General features: G+C 36.4%; 1 pseudogene; it reads left to right on the forward strand.

Moving 5' to 3' along the window:
* The first annotated feature begins 20,302 nt into the window (after positions 1 to 20,302).
* On the forward strand, positions 20,303 to 21,422 carry LOC101432880 (fructose-bisphosphate aldolase A pseudogene; annotated as a pseudogene).
* Positions 21,423 to 26,724: the final 5,302 nt, after the last annotated feature.

Here is a 26,724-nt window from a genome sequence, read left to right on the forward strand (position 1 = left end):
TTGCTAGAACTTCTCTACAAAATATATCTAATAGTGGAATTGTTCAGTCATGGGGTATGAGCACCATCAGACTTACTAGGTAATACCATATTGTTTTCCCAAATGTTTATATGGACTTATTCGGTTTATTGTTTTATCGCTCTTTTATGTTCTTATAAGTAGGGCTTAGCTTTACCTGTGTAACAGTGTTATAAGAAGGGATTCATACCATATGCAGTTTTTGTGTCTTGCTTTGCCCTTCACATTATGCTTGCAAAACTCATACATGTTCCTATATGTAACTCCTATTCCATGCCATGTAGTATTACACTGTAAAAATGTAGTACAATTAATTGTTCATGATTTCTCTATTTTTGGAAATTTTGGCTATTTCTAGCTTTAGCTATTTCAAGAACTGCTACATGGGCTTTCTTGCATGTATTTCCTAGAGCACAGACAAATATTAGTGTATATGTTCAGCTCATTTAGATAATACCAAATTGTTTCCAAAATGGTTGCATCAAAATTACATTTCTACCATCTGTCTAAGAGAGTTCCAGTTGCTCCAAATGCTTGCCACTTCTTGGTTCGCTAAGTCTGTTTTCCTATTTTTTAGCCAATTTAGTAGGTCTGTAATATCACTGTAGTTTCCATTTTCATCTTTCTTTTAACACTATTTCATATTTTTATTGACAATTTCTACTTCCTCTTTTGTGAAATTCCTTCTTTTATATTGAGTTTTTTATCTTTTCCTTAGAAATTTAAGAATCATCCGTATAGTCTACATTTGAATCCTCTGATGGTTAGTGTCATAGCTTATCCCATTCAGTGGTTTGCCTTTTCATTTTCACTGATATCATTATATCTTGATAAATAGAAGTTCTTTATTTTAATATAGCATAATTTAGCAATGTTTTTCTTTATATTTAGCTCTTGTATTATGTTGCATTTAAAAAAATGCTCCTTCAACTTAAGGCCATTGAGAAATTTTCCTATACTACCATCTAAAATGCTTTCCACATTCCATATAGAATATACTTTAGGCCTTAAAGCTTTAAATATATATGAATACATAGTCTTTGAACAAAATTTTGACCCCTTGGTATATAACTTTTCCTTTGAATATAGCCTGGTTAATTAGAGTACAGTCATCTTATTGCAGAAACCACACCCTTAAGTCAGCACCAACATTTTCCTGTTTGGTCTATTTTTAATTTTTTTTTAATAAATGCACTACAGACTCTGTGTACAAAACTCTTCTAGAATTTTTTCCTTCTTTCCAATATTTTATTGGTCCTCATTCAGAAGCTTATATTTTTAGCAATTCATCATTATAAAATCTTTGCTAAGTATTCAACATCATAGACACAAAACTATATTTTCTGATGCATATTTTACTGTTTTAACTACTGTTTAGTTAAATTACATATTGGCACCAAAAAGTATAGTTTGTATAAAAAGGTTTGTGGATTATACAATTAGTTTTTGTTAAGTATACAATTGAAGGAAGAGGCATATGTGTGTAGTAGAAAATAGCTCATTCATTATGGATGTGCAACATTATGTGGGCATCTGTCAGCATGTGATATTGTGGAAATGAAGAATCATGGTTAACTCAGTGGCCTGGTTAAGAGGAATTAGATTACGTACACTTCAGTGGTATCTGCCATGGGGAATGATGGTTAATTCAATTAGTTGATTAGGTGGACTTAGATTAAGACAGTTTAAATTGTACCCAACATTTTTACTTTTCTTAGGAAAGAAAGACATATTTTCAAATCTCATAGTATCCTGATTGTTAGTTTTTGGGTTTTTTTAAAGGCAGATTATAATAATGTTGAGTTATGGATTTAATCATCTTCTGAAAGCTGACTTTAAAACAATACTGGCAAAAACAATTTTGGGAAAAATGAAAAAAAAAATTGTCCCTTATGAATTGGCACCATTTGATTTAGAATGAGTTTTTCTAAAACTTTTTTTTGTCTTTAGCTGACCTTTAGCTATAGACAGTTTATAGAGCTCAGTGCAAAGGTTCAGGTTCCTTAATTAGAAGCTTCACACTTCCCTTGATTTAGGTCCAACAAACAATCCAGGGAAAACACAACTTTAATGACAGCCTGTGGGGCACTGGCTCAACTAAAAATAAATATACCAGAAAGCAAGTACCATTTGATATTCTATAAACATCATCAACATAATTCTCATTGTCATCTTCAGAACTATCATTTATCGAGCATATACTCTGTGTTTGGCACTGTTCTCTGTGCTTTATTTGAATTCTTAAAAAACTGCAAGGATGTTAAAAGGTGCAAATTATTGTTCACATTTTCTTAATAGGGGAAAGTCTCACTAAGGTATAACTTGCAGAAAGTTAGACACTTAACACATGCAAGAAAGGAATAAAAGTGGGTCTATCTAACTCTTTTCCATCTATTAGAAACTTTTCCATCATCATATTGTGTTGGTTAAAATTCTGGTTACAGGTCACCAAAATCAACTTGAGTCAACCTAATCAAAAAGGGTATTAATTAAAAGATTATAAGCTCATTTCTTGAAGTAGTGAGAGTAACCAGTCAGACTTTTGGAAGGGACTAGTATCAGCAACTGGAAGGCAGCAGAAATCCCATCTCTGCCCCCTTATCCTCTTGTTTTCAGCATTCTTGTGCTTCACTCTCATGCTCTTTCTCATCTCTCCCCATGCTTCTCTCTCTCTCTTTCTCAACTTTCTCTGTCTCTGTCTCCACCTCTGTTTCTCTTGGAACCTCAGGATTTTAGCTGCTATGATTCCACCCACAACCAGAGATTATCTCTGAATTTATTTTTCTCATTCACTAAAGAGTCTCTGACTGATCTAGCTTATGACATATCAGGTGTTCACCACTGATATATCAACCTCAGTGAAAAAGAAAGGTAGACACCACTAAAATAATTATAGTAGGGCACAACTCATCCCTGGAAGGGCAAGAACAATTCCATAAAAACCAGCAGGGCAGACACTGCTTGCAGCTCACCAAAATCTCCATTTTCTTCTGGGTTCACAGATGGACATTTCTCAGTCTATTTTACAGTCTCATGTAGCCAAGTGACTTTCAGCCAGCTGAATGTGGCTGAAAGGGATATGTGCCAATTCCAGGCCCGGGCCTCAAAAACTCATTCATGTTTCCTCACCCAACACCCTTAGGGCTGACTGGAATGGAGAAAATCCACAGAGGGACCTTGGAAGCCACATTTTGAAATTGGGAGAAACTCTGCCTACTGGATTTCTAAAAGGCAGGGTAGAGTAGTGCTCTCTTGCCTAACTTTTAACCCACTCACTACTGTTGATTGAGAAGGAACTAAAATTTAATATGTTTGAGTCACACATTTTGGATCTAATTTTTATACCAGTAAGTAGATCTAGCCTAATTCATGCCAGAGAGAAGGTTCGTGAGCTAAAAAGACATCCTGGAAGATATTTACCCACCTCAAAACTGTGAACAGTGAAACAGAATTGCATAAGAATTATAAATAAGATCTTCAATGGTTAGTCAAAATAATAAAATTTGTTTGAAGCTAACTCAATAACTTCAAGCTAATCTCAATAACTATTCTATCATGTCAATACTTATTTTATCATGTCAATGCTATGAGTATACCATAAACTGCATCACGTTCTCCAATCATCACTACAGCTGAATTCCTGATATATCCTCTGCTTAGATCCATTTTGCTCATTGACTTTCACTCACATATCAAGGAGATAGTTCAAGGAGTTCCTTTGCAACATACTTTCCAATGAAAACTCATTTTCATAATATATATGATAGGAATATGGTGGAGTAGGAATTTCCAGGAATCAGTCCCTCCACAAGAACTATTAGATAGAGAAGAATTGGCTCAATTAACTCTTTTGAAACTCTAGGATATTGTAGAACACTGCGCAGCGGCCAGAGAAAAGCAAGAGGAAGAGGATGGTAAATTGCAGTAAATACAGGTGAATTGCCCTCTCCAGGCAGCATTACCTCACAGGCAGCAGTGAGATCCTCAACCTTGGCTCCTGGTGCCACTTGCTGGTGCCAAGGTCAATACAACAACCTAGATCCCCCAAACCCAGGGGTTTGCCGTCCGATTGCTATCACTGCTTTTGATTAGCTACTTCAGAACCCTGGAGGTCAGGCTCCGCTGGGGGCCAATGTGCCAGACCCAATAGGCAGAGGAGTCTTAAAGACTCCACCCTTTCTCCATACAGTTAAAGGGCTGCATTAACTGGACAAGCCGAATGAAGGAAAAGCATCCTAGAAGTATTTTATGCATGATTTTTCTTTAAACCTACAAAGTCTCTAATAAAGTACAAAGAGGAAAAAATAAGAGATTGTTCCAAAATATTGTGTACATAGTTTTGTACATAATCCTGTACTTAACCCTAGAAATTCAAAGGAATTTACATTTTCATTTTTCCAAATGAGATTATCATCTATTTGCGCAAAAGAGACATAATGCTCTACAATGATTGAATAGCAATATAAAATTTTCAAAATTGTCTAACAAAAATGTTTTCTTCATATACTCAGACTCTTAAAAAGGTTTCAAAAATATATATTCTGTAAGCTATTTTCAAATAAAAAACCTTTTTAGGTTAATATACTGCATATTTAATATTTAATATATATTATATTATATATATATCCTTCAAAAATGTCTGTAGGATTTGTCTCCCAAATGTCAATAGAGATTACATCATTGTGATTCAGTTACAATTAATAGTATGTTTACTTCTATTCTCTAATTTCTTCTTTTAAAAATTTATATTACTTCTGTAATAAAATTGTAACAGGAAAATATGTGGGCGAAGAGAGGAATTCTATTCATGCCTGTGAGTTATATTTAAAATATTTTCTAAAAAGAGGTCAGGAAAATGTCAAGTACCAAGTTTTGTTTATTTTGCAATAGAGAGAAAAGGGTAAAGGGAGGATATACGGAGGAAATTAATAGATTAACCACAGCTAAGAACTCCTCCAATATTTGAAAAAGGACTACAATTTCTGAGAAGTTATCAAATTCATGAATACAATATTAGGATTTTAACATTAGGTTAACTTACGAGATACTTTATTCTTTTGGAATTGAGTTTCTTTTTACAAGTCAAATGGATCTTTTTTATATGACTCTGGTCCAGGAGAGGGCAGAGCATCACACATAAAATTTAACTTGACCTTTTAAAGAAATAATGCCTACAGCATGACCAAGTTCTTATGAAAGGAAATGGCAACTCATCCTCAAAATATGTGTTGTTCTTTTCTCTCGGTTTTTCCATTCCCATTTGTAGCCATCTTCAAACAGTATCGCTTCTCTGAATAAATTACTATATTAACATTGGTTACGTGATTATTTTTCCTGAAAGGTCTGCATTTATTATTAGGTTAGATCATTTCCATTTAATAGTGAATCTCTCATAAAATGAAAATACATTGTTACTTACAAAGAAAACACACAAATTAAAATGAAAAATACTGTGGAAATGGGTTGACCCCATACTTTAAGTAACAAAGAAATGAATGCCAAACTGATTTCTTAAAATAGACAGAATGACAGCATGAATTTGCATAATCTATAGTCTGCTGAAACTAAACTTCTTGTAGATAAAAGTTAAGCTTATTTACAAACGATATAATAGTTTGATATTTCTAAATATGTACTTTAACATTTGAAAGATTATCTAACAAATTTAAAACATAAATTATCACCGTGTTAAAATTTTTGAAATTACCTTACCTAATGCACTTTGTCGAATGTACCACAGAAGAGAACTCAAATACATGGCAAACTGATTAAATAACTATATCCTATTATATTTTGGGTGCTTCACTAAGAATTCATCATAATCTAATGTGCCTGTTTGCCATCTGGTTGAAAATGTGTTTGAGGCCAAGCCCTAGAGTACAAAATGTCAGGTTGATATTTAAAATTAGTTCAAAGTTTTAAAATGTATTCAAAAACTTATTTGCCTTTACTTTTCTCATTCTGTTTAATAATCTGATATAAAATGACTTGCCATTATTAAAGAAAGACTTAAAAATTACAAACCTATTGTACAAGTTAGCAGACAATTAAACCCTGAAATTAACGGGAATCCAAGGAAGACAGGCAGCCAGAATACGTCTTTTTCTGAGGTTTTCTTTTCTTTTCTACCCTTCTTTTAGCGGATGCTTACTAGTAACTGAACATATTATTGTAAAGATTTTAAGTGGTATTACGATAAACAATTTTCAGAACCAAGAGAAAATTTTATAGGAACATAATTATATTCTCCTAAATCCCAAAAAGATTAAAATAGTATTACAAATTTAGTCAGGAGGTCATTATAAAGCTCAAAGTCAATAATTACATTGACCAAAACTATTGTCCCCCAAAGTTTCAGTAACAGTGAGTCTCACTTCATTGTGCTTGAATTACTTTTTACATCTCTATTATTTTATCTTAGATAATTTTTAAAATCTCACATGTACATGATTTCACTCTTGAAAATGAATATTTCTAGAATTATTTTGAGATGGGAATGTTTTTAATAAACAAGATGAACTTTGAACTTAAAATAGGAAAATAAGACTCAGTTAAGCCAGTCTCCACCTCTGGGTGTGGTTCAGAAGTCACAAAAAAAAGTACAGCTAAGTCAGAACCTCTGATTTATGGCCTGTTTGATTAGGATCGGGTGACTTATTTAAGAACATTCAATCTTTCCCTATCTTTCCATGACCTTGTTTAATAGCTTTAGCAATACAGAGGAGGATCTGGTCTACTGACATGGCTCTCCAAACGCGCTCTTGATAGTGGAGAACAAAGATAGCTATAGTTATGACTGCCAAAGATTTACAGCTCATGAATTTAGAAAGCAAACATTTTGACTTGTTATGCTTGTCCAGATATTTCGAGGCTACATGGCTTTTCCTCTGCCCTTTTCCCATATTATTTAAAACATAAGTGTCACCTGTTTTGAATTATTTTTTTTTAATCTTCCTGTGTTCATCAGTTATCAAACAATTATACATTTTTAAATTTTGAAGGAATGTAAGTTAATAAAGCCCAGATCTTAAGCATCATAAAAAGGCAGAGCTAAGCTTACCCCCAGGGTCACAAACTCAGCTAAGCAGGTTATATCAATGAGTGAAACAAGTCACCCCCTCAAAAGGTGTAAGACAGATGGGAGCAGTGGGAGCTGTAGCAAACTGAATTGCCCAAACCCGTTTAAAAAGACCACCCGCTATTCAGCTCCATGTTGCCGTGCAACAATGCTAGAACAGGGTTACTGATTCTCTGAACCTTTATTGAATACAAATTTTCATGAGAAACATTCACATTTTTAAAGATCAGAGACTGATTCAAAAAGATTTTAAACACTGCTGGTTAAACAACCTCTTCCATGGCTGGATTCTGCCTGCAGGCTTCCAAGTTCCAACTTCTTTCACATTAGAAACTTCTGTCATCTCCATCATAGGGAGTTTGTATGAACAAAAGCCTCCAGACTTTCCAATGGTATAAGCTAGTACTGCTGACAAAGTCCATACAATATAATGACTGTACCCCTTTTCCAGACAGGTCCATCCACAACCCAGCTCAGACACAGGGCTTATGTTTCTGTGTCCTCTGGGATGGAGAAGCCTTGGCGTCCTCACATACATTCTCTTATCCAACATCTATCAAGGAACCCCTAACTTGCTACAATTTAAATCTGTTCCCTCTTGAGCCAATAGGAGCTGATGGTGGAAAGTCATGGGATGGAAATCGGTGTATAAATCACAATGAATTATACTGGTGAACAAATTCAGCTAATGGTTTTATTAAGGACAATACATTCAAAATAAAAATGCTGCTAATGCCGCAGGGTATCTAGCAAAATGATGAAGGTGGTATCTTAAACTGTTCAAAGCAATCACCCCTTGACCTTTATTCTCATGCATAGCCAAAATGAAAAGCATTCATGATAAATAGCTGAACTTTCTAAACAGGAGGTGCTGACAGTCCCAGTGTGTTATTACCTCACTTGCTTTAAATGGTAATCTTAAAAGCTGCATTGTGTTCTTCCTTTGTTTTGGCATAGATATATATATATAGAGAGAGAGAGAGAGAAAAAGATGCTGTAAGGAATGCTATTTCTTAGGAAGTACACTGAATAATGTATTTCTTTTATAGTGTAACATTGGAGTAGGGAATTGCAATGAATGTGTATTTTTGCTAGTTGCCTATTTTCTGAGATAAATAAGCACAATATTGCAATGGATCCAACTAATTCAGTTAGAAGTCATAGCTTAGTATTCAAGTTATGCTAAGTAAAAGTTCCATGATTCACATTTTGTGGAAGCTGTGTTACTGATCAACAGATTATAATGATGTACAACACATAAAATAAGCATTAGCTAGTCATTAACATTTGTAAAGCCAAATGTACCATGCGGAAGCCTTCATTTTTATAGTAGACTACAGTAAAAACAAGTGAAATTTTTAAAATGTCCTGGAAGAACATACAATTTCATTCTTTGACCAGAACCAAGAATTTTTCATTTTAAAATCAGGCAAACTACTCATCCTCATTTGGTCAGTAATGAAGAATCCAAGAAACTCCCTATGAGCACTGTCACTGGGACAAACGTTCAATCCGTGGGAAGGCAGACATGGTTAGCCACTTGGCTATCTGGTTACCCGCAGGCCCCACCCATGCCCAGCCACATTCCCTGAGCTTGAATCACATCTAATTTCAGGGTGAAAGTGGAGTTACGAGTCTTACCATTCGGTGACTTGTGGAGAAGGGTGATGTTCAACTACCTGACATTCTACGCCAATGCTACATGCATGCCAAAAATATAATTTTTAATTTTCCATTCACTAGTTTAAAAAGTAAAAAGAAACAGGTGACAACATATCGTAAAATACAATTTATTTAGTGCATCTAATTTAAAAAGTTAAAAGGAAAGTTGAAAACATATCTTAAAATATATTTTATTTAATGCAGCACATCAAAACATGCAAACATTTATAAAAAATTACTCATAAAATAGTTTACATTCCTTTTTTTCATACTAAGTCTTCTATGCTTGGTGTGTATTTTATACTTAAAGTACTTCTCAATTCAGACTAGTCATATATCAAGTGCAACCCCGTGTGGCCAGGGGATAGCACATTGAACGATGCATTTCGGCAACCCCTGCCCTCTACTTACCTGTGCAGACTGGCTCTGATTAGGAAGAAATGCTTAAATAATTATGGAATTCAAGAAGAGTTCAACATGACTCTTCTCAGCCCTCCTCCATTAACCACTCACATTTATAGAGAAATTATTCAGAGCCTCTTCACAGCCCAGTGAGGATGTTAAAGCTGGTGATTTCACCCCATTTGGTGAATGAGGAAGACTGAAACCCAGAGAAATCATGGTTTTCTTACATACAGAGAATTAAATAGCAAAGGAGGGGCAAGATCAACATTTTCTCAATTCCAATACTTCTATTGCAAAAGTGTATGTAGAATAATAATGCTGGTAATGATAATAGTAATTAATATAATAACAGCTAACATTGTTAGGTGCCAGTTACGGTATTTGACACATGCTAATTCAATCATCACAACAAACCTATGAAGCAGGTGCTTTATAATCCCATTATATTAATGAAGAAACTGATGCACAGATGGGTTAAGTAGCTTGCCCAAGATCTCAAAGCCAGGAAGTAACAGAGTCCAGCTGCTCAGGCAGCCAGGCTCCCAAAATCATATTCTTAACCATTGCGTTATATATAACTCCCTACTTGACTTACTAATTGGGGCAAAAGCGTTAGTGCATTATAGAAGAACTTGCTACCCAATAAGGATATGAATAAATTTGCAAACTGTCCCTGACTCTATCAAATACTTTATTCAGGGCTTCCTTAATCCAAAATTATTTTCATGCATAGCTCATTCAGCAAACATCTACTATATAAAGTAATATTTGGTAAACTGGCTATTAAAATTAAAGCTATACAGAAAATTTAATATAAAGAATGTGAATCTCTAAAACATACTACAGATTTGACTCAAGAAACTCAAGTTTATCTCAAATAATCACTAGCAATTATATTCTGTCAAGACCTCATCCCCAAGTGCTAGATGTAGTATGGTTGAGCAGTGAGAAAAATTATCTTTGCCAGGGAACAGGTTTTTAGGTCCTTCTGATATGTCCAATTCAGTTTAGTGAATTCAAGACCAACCACATTATTAAAATCTAAATCTCTGCTTTGTAATAAATCAGTCATATTACTATTGTATTCTGTCCCTGTAACTATGGTGCTAAAAGAGGACATGGGGGAAAAGAAGTTTGCTTACTTTACGTCCAGCACATCCCTGTCAGTGGGAGGGGTTTGCAGACCTCCTCTTGGTCACCATCATGGGCCGTTGGATGTCATAGTGTGGTCAGTGCCCACAGACTGATTCTTTCATGAGCTCAACTTATTTTTTATTTTATCAGGGGGCTCTGGTAGGCCTGCTATCAAGCATATATGATACAGTCTTCCTCTTCCTCCCTCTCACTTCCCAGAGGATGCTCCATTTTATAGATTATTGCTGCTCACTTATTCTTGCTTCTCTTATGGACAACCTTCTTGGGATACCCCCAAGATGCCTTAAGCCTCAGCTGTCTTGAGTACTCTCCATCCACAGTGATCTCATAGATTCATGCCACTCCAAAACATGGAAATGCAGGCAACTCAAAGTACTTTTCTATCTTTGCCCCATCCCACATCCCTGTAACATCAAGACTAACTTCTGATTCAGAACAAAGCAGCTTTCAGATTCTAGTGGTGCAGGATCTGCCGATTTCTGGTCAGCAAGAAACTTTTAATAATTTGCCTTCTGTAATTTGTTTAAATGGAGAGAATAAGCAAGTAGGACAATGCCCTGTCCTGAAATTATCCTAGCTCTCTAATAGGTAGAGTGCTGATATAAATTAATTAGTGTTCTGCTTTATATACTTCACACTCTTGTGCTTTAGATAGAGTTAGTAATCAATTCTGGCCTTGTCAAATCTGGGCAATGACATGAATCTATATAAGAATTGGCAAGTATCAGTGCTAGAATCCTCACTATTGCAAATTATCCCTTCTTTTTCCAACTTCTGCTGCTTCTACACCAATGGCTCCTACATTTTTAACTCAAGGATCCCTTTGAAAATCTGATGAAAGCTAGAGATACACATATGCATAGACATACATAAAAAATAGGCAATCATTCAAGAGTTTCATAGAACTTGAAGCTCATTATGGATGCTTAGTTAAGAACCCCTCATTGTCAAGACTTGCAATCCAATTCATTTTTTAAAATTCACAGAATAATTAATAGAATAATTACAGAATACTATATCATTTACACACACATGTATGTATAACCACACAGAGAGAGATATTCCACCCTAAGGTGACTGTGTCCAATGAACTGGAAATCCTCATTATTTTGATGAGAATCATGATGACTTTTTATTTGCAAGTTTGACTATAGCTGGGTTGGAGATGAATGGCTCTGCCCAATAAAGGAGAGAGAAAAGTGAATTGCTAGAGCAGGAACTTGGGAGGAAGAATTCTGAGCCAACAAGGCTATTGGCCTTTCAGAAAAGAAGAGAAAACCATAATTCTAGGCAGCAGTGAGGCAGAGAAGAACATGTAGAGCAGGGGTTCTTAACCTTTTCTGTTCCACAGACCCCTTTGCCAGTCAGGTGAAAACCACAGACACCTTCTCAGAATGTAACGGCAGATAGTTTTATGACACTCACCTACCTAACAACTACCTTAATTTTGAAGGAAGGATGAGCATAAGCAATTTCTCAAGATATGCAACAACTGTAATGTGATATAAAATAACTACTACTGTAATTTATTGCATACATTCATAAGTGAAGGAAATGCAAGATTTCGGCTAGGGATCAGAGAAAATAAAGATAATAAGTTTTTTGTTTTTTTTTCCAGTTCAAGCTCACAGACCCCCTGAAATTTTTCCACAGACCCCTTGAGGTTCTGTGGACCCCTGGTTAAGGATCCCTGATTCAGAGAAGAAACCTGTCCTAAGCATGCTAGAGTAGGTTTCATACCTGCAATAAAATGCTTCAGCCTGGAAATAAGACATGTCACTTCTGTCACAAATCCTTGACTTTAACCGGTTGTATGATCACATCCAACCCAAGGGGATTGGGAAGCGAGGATTTACATATGTCTAGAATGAAAGAAGAACCTCATATTAATGAGCCTCAGAAATATCTACTCTAAGACATTTCGTAGAGAAGTCCTAACTCATGTGCTGGGTTGTTCACTGTCAAACTTATTTGTCTTTCCTATGGACTCTTCAGTACAATGCATACTCCTCACTAATGCTTCTTATTCCTTACCAGGACTCAAAGAGGTGCTGAGCTCTGCATATCTGTTGGGCACAGACGAGGTACAGAAAGCCCCACCCTATGGAGGGTAGAGTTAAAATACAGTAAGCAATGACATCTGTTGATGGAGTACAGAGAGAGAGGCACTTTCCCATGGCAGCTAATGGACCTGGCTTCCAATCCAGGCTTCTTCATTCTACAATTCTGAGAAATTTTTTTTTTTTTAAAGATTTATTTATTTATTTAATTTCCCCCCCTCCCCTGGTTGTCTGTTCTTGGTGTCTATTTGCTGCGTCTTGTTTCTTTGTCCGCTTCTGTTGTCGTCAGCGGCACGGGAAGTGTGGGCGGCGCCATTCCTGGGCAGGCTGCTCTTTCTTTTCACGCTGGGCGGCTTTCCTCACGGGCGCACTCCTTGCGCGTGGGGCTCCCCCACGCGGGGGACACCCTTGCGTGGCACGGCACTCCTTGCGCGCATCAGCGCTGCGCATGGCCAGCTCCACACGGGTCTAGGAGGCCCGGGGTTTGAACCGCGGACCTCCCATATGGTAGACGGACGCCCTAACCACTGGGCCAAAGTCCGTTCCCAATTCTGAGAAATTTAATTGACTTGCCCCTTTGTAAAATGAGTAAGCTGGATTAGATAACTCTAGAATTAAATTGTGCAGCACTGACAGTAGAATCAAAAGCAATTAAAGAAGGAAAAAATCAATTTAAGGAGTAAAATTAGTTTGGGCAGGTAACCTCATTTTTTAGCTGATCCAGTCAATCTAGTACTACGTCTGATTATCACTTCCATTAATGAGATTTCATTAGATAAGACATATCAAAAATCTAATTTTGTTCTTCCTTAAGCATAGCTTGCAATGTAAACAAAAAAAATGCTCTTCAGTCAAATCAACTGAGATAAGTTACTGGCTTTGAATGCATTTAATTTCCATTTTATATTCCAAAAAGTACACTAAGATAGGTAAAATTAGGTACAACATATTTCTCTCAAATATGGTAAATTCACTGACAATAATTCCTATATATAAATATGATCATATATCACAGTTTTACTGGAACTGTCCCAGCGTAATTATTACTAGTGCCCCATTTCATTTTCAAGAGTTTCCCAGTGTAGACAATTCATTACATGTCACCCAATGATAGGCACATTGTTTCCAGTAACTGATTTTTGTGTTAACTCAACACAGGGGCCTTGTTTGCTGCTGTTATATTCAAACCCCAAATTAACTTAAACCTACAAATGGGAGGTACTTAGAATTCATGCAAAATATTGATTTTTCTTTTATCTGTGTATAGTTCATCCAGATATGTTTTCCATGTTCACATCATCAACTAAAGCAATCAAGATGAGTGATTGTTTTCTCCTGGCTCATTTACAAGAGGAAATCCTTCTTCTGAGGTGAACAATCACTCCTGATTTCTCCTGGGTAAGCAGAAGCCAGTAATAACAAGCATTATCCTGTTGTTATATTTCAGCATTTGTCTGAATAAAAGCCTGATATATATAATATTGAAAAAAATGAACAGTCTGTGGATTTGGGTCTTCTGTCATAAAGAAACTTATACTACCCCCTAGAATAACTTCTTTCTGACTCAGTAAAACAAGAAAGTTTCATTATCCCACCACCCTCGTTTTCATCCTAATATGGGTCTCCCAAACAACAACTTTAAAAAATTGTAAAAAGAGTGTTTTGAAGTTTTTATTAGATATAATCATCTTCCCCTTTTGTGATTTAAAAACTCAGTATATTTAGTGGGGAGGGAGGCACTAGAGTCAGGATTTTCAAAGATCTCCCCAGGTGATTTTCTTAAAATTTATCAACATTTGCACTCCATACCCACAAAGCAATAACCTTCTCTTCTCCCCAACCCAACATGTTCACTTCTAATTAGCTTTCTGTCTCTATGAATTTGCTATTTCAGATATTTCATGTAAGTGAAATCATGCAGTAAAATTTGTCTCTATGTGCCTGCCTTGCTTATTTCACTCAGCAGAATGTTTTTCAATGTTTATCCATGTTGCAGCATGTCTCAGACCTTCATTCCTTCTTACAACTGAGTAATATTTCATTGTGTGTATGTACCATGTTTTGTTTATCCATTCATCTGCCAAAGGACACTTGGGGTGTCTTCTTCTTTCAGAAATTGCAAATAATGATATATGAACATTGCTGCACAAGTGTCCATTTGAGTTCCTGTTTTAAATTTTCATGGGTATATAGCTAGGAGTGGAATTGCTGGTTCACACGGCAATTTCATATTTAAGTTTTGGAGAAATTGCTACATTGCTTTCCACAGTGACTGTACCATTTTATATTCCCACCAACAATGCAGGAGTGTTCCAATTTCTCCACATCATTGCCAAAACTTATTTTCCAATTTTTAAATAATAGCCATCCTTGTGGGTGTGAGTATCATATTGTGGTTTTCATCTGCATTTCGCTAATGGCTAATGATGGTGAACATCTTTCCATGTGCTTATTGGCCATTTTTATATCCTCCTTGGAAAATATCTCTTCAGATCCTTTGCCCATATGTTAATTGGGTCATTTGTCTTTTTGTTGTCACGTTGTAAAAGTTCTTCATATATTCTGTATATTAAGTCCTTATCAGATTTATGATTTGCAAATGTTTTCTCCCATTCTGTGGGTTATCTTTTCACTTTCTTGATAAGATCCTTTGATGTGCAACTTTAATTTTGATGAATTTCATTTTATGCAGCATTTCTTTTGTTTCTCATGCTTTTGTACCATATCTTAAAATCCATTTCTGAGTCCAAGACCAAGAAGATTTTCTTCCACATTACCGTCTAAGGTTTTTATAGTTTTTGCTTTTGTATGCTTGAATTTCATACAGATATTGTTTCTGGAAAGTATCTGAGAAAATGTAATTGAAATAAGCATAAAGCATTGTGGGGTGACCTACCATAAAACAGTACTTCACTTTAGGACACATGAGTTAACAGTAAATTTCGCCTGGTAACCATGTCAATGTTTTTCATCATCATACAATAAAATATGGAGGCCACACCCAATAGCATGCTGAAATGAATGTGTTGTTCACAGGAACATTAGCTGTTTAACTTTGGTACGTTTTTTCCAGACATTATTTCATAAAATCTGATCTCCTCAATTAATGAATTTGTGTTTCATTCTGACAGGTTTTTCAGAAATACAGTTGTAGAAAAATAGACTTGAGGTTCTCAGGCCGCAGGACTTGGAAATATCACAGTTTAGATTTGAACATTTCTGATAAAAATCTATAATTTACAGGATGCTGATTTGATGGTTTAAAGCTGGATTTTTTTTGGTCTTAATTTACAGCAGTAGGTATAAGGAATTGTCTTTGCTTGTTTGTCTTTGCTTGTTTGTTTTAAGTTTTGTCATTACATTACCCTTTAAAATCTTGAAATATTTTATTGGGAGATATATATAATTAACATTACAATATTCATTACAAGATGTGAATAACCACAGTGATATCAGAACTTTCAAAATATATTTTGGAAATTCCCTTTTTTGTACTCATCAGTGCTATTCAATGAAACTGAATTAATACCATGCAATTCTATTTCTGTTGCAGTTTCACTTAAAGAAGTTACTGGATTATGTGCCAAATGATCTGAGTTCTGGTCCTGGTATTAACTAACTCTGGGAACATTAGAAAGTCAATTTAGTTTTTGATACCACTGGGAGGCAATTCTCCATGGGTGTCTTGGGCTTCTTCACATCTTGCAAGCTGAGGCACTGCCGGACTTTGTTCCAGATTATCTTTTCAAAGATGTTTTTTTTTTTTTTTTTTTTTTTTTGTTTGCAAAGCGAACTGCCTTTGAAGTTTGGTAGTATCTCCCCCAAGAGCAGAGGGCAGGTTTGTTTATTCTTCCATATAAGAGAGATTATGCTTTCCTCTAGGGCAGCAGTCAGGCAGGTTGCTTGTAACTCATTATAAAATATTCAGGATCCTTCATATTGGGGGTTCTCAGCTGTGATGCAACATGTGGGATTTTGGGGCCAAGGGGTCTCAATGTAAACATGAAGCGCATGCTCTTCCTATGTCATGAGTAATGAAATGCATTGTTTCTGACCAAGGAGTCTAGTGACTTCTGCTGGCTTCCATAATACTGTGGCACGCTGGGGAAACTCTACACAATTCTTGACAAATATCAGAGTTCTATTGATTTTTGAAAGGAGGGATTAGCCTATGAGTTGCCTAAAATTTATTTTTTAGTTCTGATTCAAAGTAGAGCAGAAAGAGTCTTGCTTCATGTCCTCAATCTTCTGAGACTGAAAATGTGTAAAGAGGTGTTACAGACAGAGTAATCAGCCCAAGTGAGATTCAGTCCTGCCTGACCATGTATGTAAGCTGGTTGGAAAGCTGAAGACGATGGAAGGTAGCTATAGAAAGCGACACAGTGACTATGACAGCAGTTGTTGTGCAGAAAGGAAGAGATTGGAGATTGTTGCCTGCTTTGACTGCGGAGATGAGAAAATGAAGAGAATACCATCCCCATGGAATGGGATCTGAGCCTCATGAGGAGAAAGGCTGCAGAATTTATTTTCAAGAAAAACCACTGAGACATAGAACACAAGCAGAGCTGTTTATGCCCCAGTGGCAAAGCATTAAACATAATAGGGGAGATAAGAATTCTTTCCACTCTGCAGAGCGTATCTCTTGCTTCAGTCCCATGAAGACTCAGTCTGGTACATCTGGATATGGTCTTGTGTAGCTGTATCAGAGCAACATCACAGATCATGGTGCTCAAGAGGGGATGGGACAACCCCGGGGAAAACAGCAGTATCCAGTGTCATCCTGGTGGGAGATGGTAGATAAGACCTGCGGAACATGCTTGTAAGTTCATGTGGAACAATCCTATGTCTTACTAAGAATACTTGACAGGCAATTCTCAGGGAACTGAAATCCTACTTGAGCAGTTTGGGCAAAATCTAAAGCAATTTGGTCATTGCTAATTCATGTGATGCCATTTGTACCCATGGCCTGTGAGGTATGAGGAAACTCAGATTACACAAGTAAATAGAGTAAAATATGATGAGTATTGTAAGAGAGATTAGTGTTACAGAAACACAGAAAGGAAAATATTTGAGTTGGATTATGAGGAATGAATAGGCTTTTGCTAAGTAGCTAATAAAATAATGAGAATCTTGTACAGAGGGAAATAGCGCAAAGACATAAACTCTGGATTACGTATTTCAAGTTGAGTTGTTAATATTTGAAATGCAAGAGCTAAATTATAAAAATTTTCAAGATTGAATTGTGAGCATCCAGCTAAGTGTTCGAGAATATGTTCAAAAAACATTTAAAATATTACAAACATGAATTTCTCAAATCAAAAAAATAATCCAGAGTGATAGGGGTCCGTGCCTTGCACAACTCAAATTTTGTCAGTAAAATAATTTTTCAATTATGCCATTTGACCGTACCCTCCCCCAAAGTGATTATATATGTTTACATTCATTCTGTGCATGTTTGTCAATATAAATTTAATCTCAGATTTTTCTCTTTCTGAAAATGTTATCTATCACATTTTATTTTTTTTAATTAATGTTTAATTGAAGCAATGCTGGGGTGGAGTGATTGAAGTTGCTAAGATCAGAAACCTTGACAAGGTAGTAAAACTTCAAACAGTAAGGGCCAACTTTTCGATTTCTGTGAATAAAGTATGGGTAACTCATAAACAAGAACCTCCCTTCTAAAGAATTTCATTCTTGGCATCAATTCGTTGGAAAAAAAAGTTACTTAGGGGTGTGTCCCTAAAAAAAATTAAAATCTTCCATTTGTGGAAAGTTCAGTAGTACTATTCAGAAATATTTACTCTTAAGTGAGGAAATATATATATACATAACTCTCATTGTTGCTTAAAAAGTAAACAAAACAAAATAATATCACTAGTGTGATTCAACTGATTGTTGCATTCTCTTTCTACAAGTGTAATTTCTGAGAGAAAGATGTTTGAGGCTACTCTTTCCTTATATGGTGTAATTGTCATGTAAGAGTAAGAACTTACTCTTAAACACAGATTAATCAACAGTTCCCCCAGAATGGCTGTTTCATCATGGATTAGAACAGGTTTGGATGGCTGGTTTACACATTCAGACAACGGATTATAGCACTGATTCCTCTAAAACAAGCTAGTTGTTTTCATTTAGCCTAGATGTGTTTTGTGTGAGTGTGTGTGTATGCATGCAAAAACACTGGCACACAAAACGATGTGTTTTTTTAGACATAAAATGCAAGAAGACCACATAACTATTGAGGAGTCAAAAGCATATTTTTTACTAGCCCTGTCTCTCTCCCCACCTTTGATTATGAGTTTCCTCACTAACCTGTAATTTTTGCAGACAGAAGCTATATCTGTCTTAGCATTTAGCTTAGTTTAGTACCTAGCACATACTAGGAACTAAACTTTTGCCAAAGTGAATGCAATTGTTCCTTCTACTACTACCTCTTTCTTTTCCTCACTTCACACATCTTGCAAAGGCAATTTTCTCTTGTTACTCCTATTTATTATTTATCCCTGTTTTTAGGCAACATTCTTTCATTCCACAGAAACCGGTCATATCTAGCAAAGTGAAGAATTGTCATTTGTTTGCCAAATTCAATAACATTTTACTAGTCCTCATTCTATTTGACCTCTTTGCAATATTTAGCAGAGTAATCCACACCTCATACTTTAAATTCCTTCTTCCTTTTTCCTCTCCTTATCTGACAAATCTCTCTCTCTTCTTTGGGTTTACCTTTCATTTGGTGCATGCTGAGGTTTTGCCCTCTCTCCTTTCTCTTTCTGGACATTTTTATTCATTCCTAGGGCTTCAGCTCCCATGCTTATAATGCCTAAATGTATGCCCAAGTCCTGATCTTTTATTCTGAATATTTTTCTTTTCATACTAACCACCTCCATTCAGATGTCATAAAATAATGATTCAACATCCTAAAATTGTCTGAGGTGATAGCAGCACAACTCTGTGATGAAAATGAGAGCCACTGAGTGTAAACTCTGAATGGATTGTACAAAGCATGGGACAGTATAACACAGGGAATCCAGTGGTAGAAGAAGGACAGTGGCTAGAACAAATATGAGAACTTTCTTTCATGAACTATAACAAATATATAATATGAATACAGGGTATCAATAATTGGGTGCTTTGGGGGTAAAATACACCAAATAGAAAACATGGGCTGTACTTAGTAGTAATAGTTTGACATGCTCTTTCATAGTTTATAACAAATATTTCACAGCAATGCAAGGTGTTGGTGGTGGGGTCTTGTATGATGTAGGCATGTTTGTTTTATACATTTACAACTTTTACTATGTACTTATTATTTGTGTATGTTCATGTTTGAATGATAAATGTTAATAAAATTTTTTAAAATACTACTTTGACTATTTTTGTTTTTGTTTAGTTTTTCTTTTTTGGGGGGAGGGCTGGAGGTACCAAGGATTGAACCCAGTACCTAGTACATGGGAAGAAGGCACTCAAACCACTGAGCAACATCCACTCCCCTGCCTGTTTTTTAAACTAAAAAACCTCAGTGGATTCTGGCTAGCTAGGGAAAAAACAATGGGAGAAAGAAGGTTTACTAGAGTAGTTATTAGAGGATTTCAGGGAGTCTAGGAAGTAGAATATTGTACCCACCAATGGCCAGAGCCCTAAGAGGAATTTAGGACATAGTCTTTTTCCATCTCTCCCTTGAATCCCTTCTGAGTATTTGTTTGCATCTTCTCTCATACTGTAAGCTAGCTTTAAGTCCACATGTTGGAATGTGACAACCAATAATCTCCAAATTTACATATTCTCCATTTCAGACATCCAAAGACAGTTTAAATTTGCTTTCTTTCTTCCAGTGTAAAATCTGAAGTAAGGACTCTTAAGTGGCCCATCAGTCTATTATGCCAATCAGTTTATTGTGGCCAATCAAAAAATCCATGGTACCAATATGGCAGTTCCTTCAAAACCATTTGATGTGAGAAGAGGCATGGCTCAAATTAAGGGGGCAAGTCAAGGGGATGCAATCTGTTAGGCTAGACTAAATAAATTTCCATTACAATGTCCCATAGGCACATGAAACTCATGGCCCAAATTCATTAATATCCATCAACCGAACCCTACCTCATGAGAAAGAAAGGGCAAGAAAGAAATCCAGACCTCTTCAGTATGGGGATAATCCCACCAACATGCTCAAGATGGAAATTGCTGAAATGTCTTTGCATTCATCCTAATTACCCATCTCCAAACACTTTTCAATCCATCAGATCTAACACTGAACTGCCTCATTGCTCCATTTTCCCTAATCTCTGTGCCACACAGCCTCTCACTTTCTGCCTTTTCTCTTACAATAACCTCCTAACAGGTCTCACTGACCCCAACATTTGTCCTTCTAATATTTGTCCACATTAGGCCAGCAAGCTATACCACGTCACTTCTTAACTTAAACATGCAAATGGCCCAGCTTTATGCCTGGTCCTTCCATGTACTGAGAATATCCCCTCCACCCTCACCATCATGGAGAACATCAATGTGCTGGCCCACTATGTCAGCATCTGCCAGCAGAGTGGCATCATGCCCATCTTGAAGCCAGAGATTTTCCCTGATGGGGCCGTGACATGAAGCGCTGTCAGTAACCAAGAAGGTGCTGGCTGCTTCTACAAGGCTCCGACTGACCACCATGACTACCTGGAAGGCACTTCACACCTGCACCCACAAGTTTTTTTCTGATCACAGTGCCTTGTCAACTGTCACAGTGCTGTACTGCACAGTGCGCCCTGCTGTCCCAGGAGTCACCTTCTGCTCTGGAAGCCAGAGTGAGGAGGAGGCATCCATCAACCTCAAGGCCATCAACAAGTGCCCCCTGCCAAAGCCATGGGCCCTGACTTTCTCCTATGGCCACTCCCTGCAAGCCTCTGCCCTGAAGGTCTGATGTGGGAAGAAGGAGAACCAGAAAGTTGCCCAGGACCTGAATGTGAAGTGAGTCCTTCCTGCCAAGGAAAGGACACCCCAAGCGGTCAGGCCGGGCTGAAGCCAGCAAGTCCCCCTTCGTCTCTAGCCATGCCCACTAAGCTGAGGTGTTCCAAGGCTGCCCCCTTGACACTCCAGGCCCCTGCCCACTCCTACACTCACTCTCTAGGAGGGGGCTCATCCAGAACTCAAGGCTGCTCTTTCCCATCATTCTCGCCTCCCCTGTGGCATTGGTGTGTGTGTCATACCCATAGACATTCCTTGTTCAATCTCATGCACTATGAATTATTTACTCAAGTCATTAGGTTTTTGTACGTGCCAATCTCTAGCTCTGAAATGCCTTTATTCCCTATTTACTTAGAAAAATCTTTCTTACCCTTTTGGACTCACCTCGGGACCCAATTTAAATCTATCCTCTCTGAGATGCCTGTCTTGACACTTCATATCTCCAAGGGGAATTAATCTAACCTACCTTACTTTGGCCTAGTATAATACTTTTAGCACCTATCAGGGGTTTTTTTCCTGCAGTTTTTAATTTGTTCACTTCAACATCTGAAAGACAGACTATCATATGCATTTTATATTTTCCCTACTCCTTTAGGACCTCACCCAGGGACTAATTTTATATATTTATATATATGAATATGTATCAATATTCATGAATGAAAATATGTATATTTTTATTATTGAACATGAATTTTAAGTGGGTTTTTGTTATGCAAATTTTTAAAAAATTATTTTCAATGAGTTATTTTGAACAAAATGATCAACTTAAAAGTTGGTCTTCCTATGTGATCTATAGCTGTTGAAATATTCCCACTCCCGAACAGTTATCTCTCTATGATTTAGAATGACATATACATAAATATTGATATTACAAGTCAGATTATAAATGCTAGCATTACAAGAAAATGCTTATGGCAGAAAGAAAGGAAAGTTTAATTTTGGTTGGAGACTGCATTACAAATGAAACCACATAAAGCAGAGGGAGACTTAGTTTCAACTTGCACCCAAAATGGTCAACTAAATGAATGCTGTTTTTTTTTTCCTTTAAATTTTTTATGAATGTGGTACATAGTGTACAAATTCTGTACTCTTACTACTAAAATATTTTTGTTAATTTACGACTATAGCCATGATTTATGATGCCTGTAAAAACCATCCTAAAACAAACATTCTCAAACATACAAACCTTCACACGTACACGACTGCCAAAGGCAGTAATTCCATTGGCTGAGCTTTTAGTCTTACATTTGAATTAAAGGCAAAGATTACATTTGTTAAAGTGAAAGTTTGCTAAGGCTTAACTATGGGTGTCACATTGCTTATATAAAACAGTAAGTCAAATATCAAGCTGAGACAAAAAATGTTTGTTCTTCACTGAGTCTACTAACCTCAGGCATCATGTATTTAAAAGCATATTTAAAGGCAAGCTTTTGGAGAAGAGAACATAATCTTGACAAGAAAGTCAGTCTCAATTGAATAAATTTTGAGAACAAAACTAAAATAAATGAGTGTTCAGGATGTTCAAGTGAACACAGTCCAATGTGAGGTGAGGTTTTGTTTCTCCCGTTTAATTGCTATCTCCCCACACTTCTCATTAAAAATTGGCATTAAATGCTCTGTGGGATCTGATCAGAAGTGCACAGAGGATTTAAGCCTGCTGGAAGAGCACTTGCCCTGCAGTCTCTTTGGGTTTGGTAGCCTCTGTCTTCATGAGCCATCTCTGTGATTCTGAGCAAATTCTAGTGGGACTTCAATCTCCTAGAGGCCTTGGTGAACAGGTGTACGGTACAGTCAACACTGCTTGCAAGAATAGATAGAATGACATCTTTGCATTTGTCCCCACACCCCAGAGCCAGGTTTGTTGGCTAGATTTGGAAAATTTTTTAATTGTACTTTAAAAGAAAAGCTCATCTTTCCAGCCTGTCACAATTGGCTACCAAAACACATAATACCATCAGATTGATTTTGCCATCAAATATATGATAAAGGGCACTTGAATTTCTTATTCAAATTCTCCATTATTGGACTCTATTATTTTCATCTGTATTATTTTGAAGATGCATTTTTAGTTCATATATAATGAATGAGTGGCTAATAATACACAGATATATTCCTAAGTGCTTTCTTTCTCGATTATTCATGAAATCTGTCTTATTTCATCTGGCAATGTACAATGATCTAGGGAACAAGATGACCTTTTCATAAATGAATAGCAGAAGATGGAAATGCATTTTATATGAGTAATCTGTCCATTGATCAGGATTCTATCAAGCACCGTGTCGTAGTTGACTGGAGCATCCAAGCCACATGCCTCTTGTTCAGTCAGTACACCCGAGCATTGCATGGGACCCAGCATTTGGTTCATTTGGTCAGTGCCATGATGGATAGTTTTGATGATCTGGATGCATATACATATCAGACAAATATTTACCTCTCATTTCCCTTACTTTTAATAAACTCATTTTCAAGACTAAGCTGAAGGTGAAACTGGAAGTAAGAATCACATTACCATGGACACTAATAGGTATTTCTTCCCGTGACTTCTCCTCTCCCCACCCATAGCTGCCTCCATCCTCTCATTCTGATATCACATGCTCTTCCCCTATCAGCTTTCAGAATCAGAGACCACATGTCATTCAAATTTTTACTTAATCTATGACAAGTGACAGTATATTTTATCATATGTCGTAACTCTCAAAATTGAACATTTTTTTCACCTTCAAAGAAGATGCAGGTGCCAGGAAACTATAGGGAAGGTGGTGTGTTTTGTTATTTATTCAGTCTCTGTAGGTTGACCACCTACTGTGGGCCAAGAACAACTAGGAGCATGATGGCAGTTGGAAAAAAACAGGATTTGGATATTAGATCCTGGGTTGCATCGATTCTTCTTTTGCATTAGGATCTCTAATTAGTCTCTCTTAGGAAACTAGGAAATGTTGGCTATAATCATAATTCTCATGCTTAACATATTTTTTTGCTTTCTTTTCCTTTATATCCCTTCATAGGATGGTAAATCTGACAGCTTACTACTGTATCATTCCTTGGTCCAAAAGTTGTTTTTTTTTTTAATTCTCTCTTAAGTTAGCACCATTCTTCACTCCATTAATTAGAAAGCACCTAGAATATTAACTCTTATAGCAAAGAGATGAATATCATATGTACTTACAGATGGAGTCACTCACAACCCACAGACTTGATAACCTTCCCAGAATCACACATCTATTAGCAGCAGACCTAGTATCTTTCTCCTGACTCCATCAGTGACTTGACTTTCAGAATGACGTCAAAATTGATGTTCAAAGGATCGTTTATGGTCTTTTTATTTAACATTAGTTGTTACTGCCAATTAATCAATTAAACAAATTACCCATGTCCTTTCCATTGCTAACATAAATTATTCATTTGTTTTAATTAACCCCATTCCTAGAATATCACTGTCACCATGCTCTAATTTTCAAGGGAACAGTATTTACTTCCTATATGAACTCCATGCCCATAATAGTTCTTATCTAGATATGTGCAAATATATCTATGTCTATCTGGCGCTACAAATTCTGTATCCTAGTCCCTCAAAAAAACATAATAATTTGTATTTTGAATGATAAGCAAAATGACTAATGTTAAATAATTAATTTTCCTTCAGAGCAAGTGTTTTAAAGCTCAGAGGTTATTTCAGAATGAATGTTTGTTTTTCCATTGCTTACCCTACTACTTGAGTGTATCTTTATTTATCTACTTTTGTTTTATTAATGGCTTACCATCCTTTTTCCAAAAAATACAGTACTTTGGGTTACAATAAAAAGAGGAACTGGTTTCAACAACCACTTATTTGCTGAATGCATTATAATTACCTGTACTCCATTTGTTCTCATATATAAATATAAGAAAAGGGGCAACTAATGACACATCAAAGAACACAGAATTCAACATTGCACCTCATATTTTATTGGTGTACATGGCTTAACTACAAATGAAATTGTATCTAGTGCTTGCTTGAAAACACTCAATCTCTGGAATGTAGAGAAGGAGAAAAAAAGAAATGGTGATCCTGAGGATATATATCATGTCACACTCTGGTTTTTAACCAATGGGATTTAGATGACCTTGGAAGAAAATCATAAGTTTTGGGAGACCTTAGTGCTTCCATAAAATTAAATTTTAAAAAATTATCTTTCCAAACCTCCTGCCTAAAAATCATTAGCACTCTTTGTAGATGATCCTATATATCATTTTTCCAAAAAGCCTTGCCCATGGAGTACTTTTCTTATTCCCATGAGTCAGAGCTTCTGATATGGCTCTCCCTGATGACTCGACCTATCAAAGACTACACTGTACTTCTTCTTTTTCAACTATCATCCATGCATATACACAATGAGACCAGAGAACTTCTTTAAGAGAAAAAGGTGTGCTTTTATAGTAGTAGAGCTGTAAAATTTATTTTCCAACTGTGTTATAACTATTTTGAACAGTTAAAATATTTTAATTTGTGTTTTAAAGCCTTACCAAAAAAGATTTTTCTACTTTTCTCATATATCATAAATAATGAGTAAGGTCAAAAGTTTTGTTACTATATGATTGTTTATATAGAAATATGGCCTTTGGTTTCCAAAGAATTCAGCATATTTGATGACTTGCTTAATGGGAACTAAAATAAGAAAGCTTGAGAAACACTTCTCTAGGATATTTGGTGATTACATTTATTCTTTTTTTTCCTTTTTAAAGATTTATTTTTTTACTTCTTTCTCTCCCTTCCCCTTTCACTGCCCCCCCCCCCATTGTCTGCTCTCTGTGTCCATTCACTGTGTGTTTTTCTGTGTCTGCTTCTATTCTTGTCAGTGGCCCCAGAATCTGTGTCTCTTTTTTGTTGCGTCATCTTGCTGCATTAGCTCTTCATGTGTGTGGCGCCACTCCTGGGCAGGCTGGACTTTCTTTAGCACTGGGCAGCTCTCCTTATGGGGCACACTCCTTGTGCATGGGGCTCCCCTACGTGGGGGACACCCCTGTGTGGCACAGCAATCCTTGCGCGCATCAGCACTGCATGTGGGCCAGCTCCACACGGGTCAAGGAGGCCCTGGGTTTGAATCGCTGACTTCCCATGTGGTAGGCGGATGCTCTATCCATTGAGCCAAGTCCACTTCTCTACATTTATTCTTTCATTTATTTTGATTCAAGATATCGTTTAGATCTCAACTGGGGGATATAATATAGAGAGGTGGAAAGAAAGGAAAGTTTTTACATATTAAATGTATTTTCACAAAGTACATTTTTATGTCCCCTTACTTCTTAAGATTTATTTTAATAAATTTCTGTTATAAATCCATAGGAATCCTAAGGTTGCTATGCTAATGGGTTAACCTACTAATCTCTACTAAGCTTACATCGTTAGCAGACTTCACT

Source organism: Dasypus novemcinctus, chromosome 4 (genome assembly GCF_030445035.2).
Source record: "Dasypus novemcinctus isolate mDasNov1 chromosome 4, mDasNov1.1.hap2, whole genome shotgun sequence".
In the NCBI taxonomy this organism is placed as follows: domain Eukaryota; kingdom Metazoa; phylum Chordata; class Mammalia; order Cingulata; family Dasypodidae; genus Dasypus; species Dasypus novemcinctus.